General features: G+C 53.5%; 1 pseudogene; it reads right to left on the bottom strand.

Annotated features, from left to right (window-relative positions):
* Positions 1-2,820: 2,820 nt before the first annotated feature.
* Positions 2,821-5,597, bottom strand: part of LOC108289145 — a 10,925-nt pseudogene continuing 8,148 nt past the window's right edge.

The following is a 5,597-nucleotide window of genomic DNA, read 5'->3' as shown; positions in this document are numbered from 1 at the left end:
CCTCCTGCTTATAAAACAGCAAGTCAGAGTAAAAACAAAACTGGGCTTAGATCCAATGAATCACAACTGTCACAGAAGAGGCTCAGCCGGGTGCAGTGGCTCACGCCTGTAATCCTAGCATTTTGGGAGGCTGAGGCGGGTGGATCACTTGAGGTCAGGAGTTTGAAACCAGTCTGGCCAACATGGTGAAACCCCATCTCTACTAAAATCACAAAAACCTTAGCTGGGCGTGGTGGCAGGTGCCTGTAATCTCAGCTATTCGGGAGGCTGAGGCAGGAGAATTGCTTGAACCCAGAGGGCGGAGGTTGCAGTGAGCCGAGGTTGTGCCACTGCACTCCAGCCTGGGCAAGAAGAGTGGAAGCCTATGTCAAAACAAACAAAGAACAACAACGAAACAGGCTAACAAAATGCTGTGGCAGGGGATGACTTGAGAAGTCATTTCTGAGACAGGGGATGGGACCTGGGAGCTGTCCAGCTCCTGAAAATATGCGGCAGGAGACAGAAGAACTAAGATTCTCTACACAGCAGGACAAAGTGCCTCTCGCTGTTGAGGAGACTAGGTGTGGACAATCAGGCTTGGGGCCAAGAAGCCTCTGGGAAAAGGCCCAGACCGCACTGCTGAGCCAGCCCAGGGGCTCACACGCCCCCAAATCCCCACCCCCAATGCTGTCCAGAAGGCCGCAGGCCACACCACTGCCAGGTGAGGTTGACGAAATGCTGCCTTCTCACATCGGGTTCTAGCAACTAACGAAAAAATTTAAATAATGTTATCAAAATTAGGATTTTATGTTGTTTCAATTCAAACAGAAATTCAGTTGAGGAATTAATAGCCAGGTGTGGTGGCTCACACCTGTAATCCAGCGCTTTGGAGGCTGAGGCAGGTGTATCACCTGAGGTCAGGAGTTCAAGACCAGCCTGACCAACATGGTGAAATGGCATCTCTACTAAAAATATGAAAATTAGCTGGGCGTCGTGGAGGGCGTCTATAATCCCAGCTACTTGGGAGGCTGAGGCAGGAGAATTGCTTGAACTCAGGAGGTGGATGTTACGGTGAGCCAAGATCACACCACTGTACTCTAGGCTGGGCAACAGGGCAAGACTCCTCAAAAAAGAAAAAGAAAAAGAAGAAATATTATCTCACTAAAAGTAAAGGTAATGACATGTTGAACTTAGGAAAATTTTCTCAGGCAGAGTTTTCCTTTTTTGACTTAAAATTTTTCCAAATGCAGTCCAGAGTGTGGCATAATGATACCCACATACACGAAACAGATTTAACAGTTACTCATCTGTTGCCATGTCTGCTTCATGTTTTTATATTATGAAATATTGTAATTTGCAGATCTCACAAAACTTCACTACCAAATACTTCAGTATGCACCTATAAAAAAAAGTAAGCATGAAAGTGGGGTGTGGTGGTGGGCACCTCTAGTCCCAGCTACTCAGGAGGCTGAGGAAGGAGCATCGCTTGAGCCTGGGAGGTCAAGGCTGCAGTGAGCAGTAATTGCACCATTGCACTCCAGCCTGGGTGACAGAATGAGACCCTGTGTCTAAAAAACAAAGTATATATAGTTTCCTACAAAACCAGAATAACATATTGTAGCTGACACGTTCAAAAAAACCCTGCATATCCCCAAAACCTAAAAAAAAAAAAAGAAATCCTGCATATCATTAAATACTCAGGAGGAGTTTTCTTTTTTTTTTTTTTTTTTTTTTTTTTTTTTCGCTCCCTTTTTTCCTGTCCTAAGAGCAGTGGCACAATCTCAGCTCACTGCAACCTCTGCCTCCTGGGTTTGAGCGATTCTCCTGCCTCAGCCTCCCGAATAGCTGGGATTACAGGCATTCACCACCACACCCAGTTAAGTTTTGCATTTTTAGTAGAGACGGGGTTTCATCATGTTGGCCAGGATGGTCTCGATCTCCTGACCTTGTGATCCACCCGCCTCGGCCTCCCAATGTGCTGGAATTACAGGCTTGAGCCACCGTGCCCGGCCAGAAGGAGGTCTTCAGAAACCAATTAACCTCAGAAGGTGGGAGAAATGCCGGGCCATGAGGACAAAGCCATGGGAAATGATATTTACACGGCTAAGAATCTGAGTTTCCTGTAAGAAACAACAGAAAAAAATATCCTCCTTGTACAAGGAGAGAAAATACTATTTTTTTCCACGAACCCATAAGGGTGTGGGCAGTGTAAACCCAAAATTACGCATGAGAGCTTCCCCAGAGCTCTGCATGGGTGGAGAAATGTGTCCTAACTGCCGCCCTGCCTGCCATCTTGGTACTGGGAACCTGTGAGAATTTCCGAGCCCGACACCCTGTGTCCCGGCTTTTCCCAAAAGATGTAGAGCAGTGCGTGCGTAGCCCCGCTGGGCAGCACCCAAATGGCGAGACAGGCCACCAGCTCCCAAAGCTGGGCCCTCCTGGCTCCTGAGGACCCTCTGGGGATGGCTCTGGTCAGTACAGCCCTTTCTTTCTCTGCTCTCAGCCGTGGGGTGCACATGCTCTTTCTGAAGCACTGAGACTCCCCCAGCCAAGGCCAGCAGCTGGCCTCAGCCACATCCTCTCCCTCACTCCAAACTTCCTCAGCTCCTCAGTCGTCACAGCTTGACCCAACACGGCCACCTGCCCCCAGCAGACCACACCGGAGTCCTGTGCACTGCAGCTGCTCCCACAGACTCGTGCTCAACCCTCACTGTGGTCCTGGCTTTCAAGGCCATTGTGCCTGGGAGGAGACGCAGGTGTTGGCTGCTGTCTGGAGGCTTCATTGTGACTTTCCCGGCCAGGATCCCGTCTGACACGTGCATGGATGCAAGTCCCTGACGTTCAGCTGGAATTCTGCAGGGTCTGGGTCACCTTCCTTCCCGTCCGCCAAGAGCAGGTCTCCACCGCGGCCCCTTGGGTGGGGCTCCCAGGCTGCACTTTTGCCCCCAGGGCTACACTACCCTTCCTGTAGGCTAAGGCCTGATAGGAACACCCTGCAGGGTGAGGGAATAAGAGAGGTTCCAGATGCAAACAAAACATCAGCAGACACCTAAGTTACCCCCTGTACAAAAAACAAATGTACCCTTTACCCTCCTGTTGAAAAAGTAAGCTCTGTGTGTTCTGCCATCACTTCAGGGAAACCAGCCCCTGAATTACCCATTTCAGAAGCGTGGCCCCCGGGTGCACGGGGTGGACATGAGTAGAGGGGAGAGGTGTGCTGACCCATCTGACCCTTGACCCCAGCACCCTGCAGGGAGGAATGCAAGGGGCGGGCTTGGCTGCTGCCCTCCACTGTCACAGCGGGTGAGTCGGCCTGACGCCTGAGCTCCGCGGAGCCCTCTGACGGGAGGAACGCCGTCCCAGAACGGCCATAAGGAACAGAGGCACTGAGGCCACTCGTCAAACCAATGCACCATTTTACTAAAAACCACATGTACATTACATTTTACAAAACAGTCCCTTCCTTAACCCCATAAAAGGATGGGGATATTGGGGAGATAAGGGAACAGGTCCCCCTCCAAATGCTCAGGGCTACCTAGGCCTCCCCAGACCCCTGGTCCAGTGCAGGGCAGGGGGCAGCAGAGCCTGCTCAGGGTTCCTGGAGCCCATCTGGAGCCCTTACTGCCTACCCAGGGCCAGAGGGACCACCTGGGGGGCTGGCCTCAGCTGGACTCACAGCCACTCCCTGCCTGGGCAGGGTCCAGCCTCAGGAGGAGGAGTGTGGGTACCCATAGTGGTTGTGGTCAGCCTCGCCCAGGGTCACTGTCAGTGACAGGCTGGGCTTCCGTTCCAGCTCCTCCTCCTTCGGGCAGTGCTGTGGGGGTCAGTCTTTGAAGAAGTCTGAGATGTAGCGGACCTGGCAGAGTGGAGGAAGGTGAGACTGGGCAGAGGCTGGGCAGGCACCAGGGACATGGGCATGAGCAGGAGCAGGAGGAACAGGGTCCCAGGTGGGCAATGAGAGGAAGAGTGTGTGTCGGGGGAAGAGAGCCCTCTTAGTGGAAGACCAGTGGAGAGCACTGGGGCGCTGACGGGCCCAGGGAAGGGCTGCGGTGTGCGGGCAGGAGACCCAGGGAAGGAACTGGGGGAAGAAGGTGTCCAGGGAAGGACTGGGTTTGGGGAGAGGGGTCCCAGGGAGGAATGTGGGGAAGGAGGGGTCCCAGAAAGGACTGGGGTTGGGGGAAGAGGTCCCAGAGGAGAAATGGAGATAAGGGAGGGGTCCAGGGAAGAACTGGGATTGGGGGAAGGGGTCCCGGGGGGGATGTGGAGGGGAAGGGAAGGGTCCTGGGATGGACTGGGGTTGGGGGGTCCCAGAGGAGAAATGGGGGGAAAAAGTGGTCCCAGGGAAGGACTGGGGTTGGGGGAAGGGGTCCCAGGGGAGGAATGGGGGAAGTGGGGTCCAGGGATGGACTCGTGTTGGGGAAGGGGTCCCAGGACGCCTCAGCCTTGCCCTGCCAGGCACTCCCACGCCCACTGCACAGATGGCAGCTCCGAGTCCGGGGGCACAGAACCGGCCAGCCCAGGGCCTCCTGTCTTTACAAACAAGTCAGTGAGCGCCCCCATCACCACCATGTCCCACCCATTTTACAGCTGGAAAAACCGAGGTCCAGGGAAGGGAGTGACTTGACAGGTGGGCCCTGGAAAAACGGACTCACCGCCAGGAACACCACGCAGTACATCCCAAAGGAGGCATGTCCCGAATAGAGAGACAACCTGAGGGAGGAGAGGCAGCAGGTCAGAGGGCGGCGGCTCAGTTGGCATCTTCCAACCTCCCCTCACCCCCGCCCCTCCCGCAGAAGGGAGGGTTCAACACGGGAGCTGCCGACGTCACAGGCCACCAAATCCCAGGAGCAGAGGCTGCTCCAGTTATCTGATGATGGAATCAGAGTCTCCAGTTGGGGCTGTGGCATGAGATGCCTCACCTGTGAAGACTCTGAGGCCTGAACCCAACACCCAGGGCAGACGGTAGTGTCCAGCAAGCAGGCAACACCGGTTTCGTTTTCACTGCGTTTCTTTTCAGCCTTTTCTCCCATCTGTGGAACTGAGGGAAAATTTCTTTTTATATAAATTCGAGATCCCTTGAAGGACATGAATGAAACACAGAAAATAGGAAGCAACAAAAAACTGGCAAAAAAGTCACAATCAACTTTTTTGGAACTAATCAAAAGCTTGCAGGAAACAGAGGAACACTTAACATAATCCAGTTGAGGCCGGGCGCGGTGGCTCACTCCTGTAATCCCTGCACTTTGGGGGGCCGAGGCAGGCGGATCACGATGTCAGGAGATCGAGACCAGCCTGACCAACAGGGTGAAAAGACGTCTCTACTAAATATACAAAAATTAGCCAGGCGTGGTGCCACATGCCTATAATCCCAGCTGCTCGGGAGGCTGAGGCAGGAGAATCACTTGAAAACCTGTGAGGTGGAGGTTGGGGTGAGCCAAGATCCCGCCACTGCCTGGGCGACAGAGCGAGACTCCATCTCAAAAAAAAACAAAGACAACCCAGTTGGATCTCAGAACAAACAGCTTTGTGGCATTTTAACTCATCCTGGTCCCTCTCCCACTGCCTAGACTGTGGTGGCCTGAGGGTAACAGACCACACGCCCAGCACAGGTTCCAAGA

The sequence above is a fragment of the Cebus imitator genome, unplaced genomic scaffold (genome assembly GCF_001604975.1).
Source record: "Cebus imitator isolate Cc_AM_T3 unplaced genomic scaffold, Cebus_imitator-1.0 Scaffold392, whole genome shotgun sequence".
In the NCBI taxonomy this organism is placed as follows: domain Eukaryota; kingdom Metazoa; phylum Chordata; class Mammalia; order Primates; family Cebidae; genus Cebus; species Cebus imitator.
Note: the sequence above shows the minus strand (reverse complement) of the source record. Positions and strands in the feature narration are given on the sequence as shown.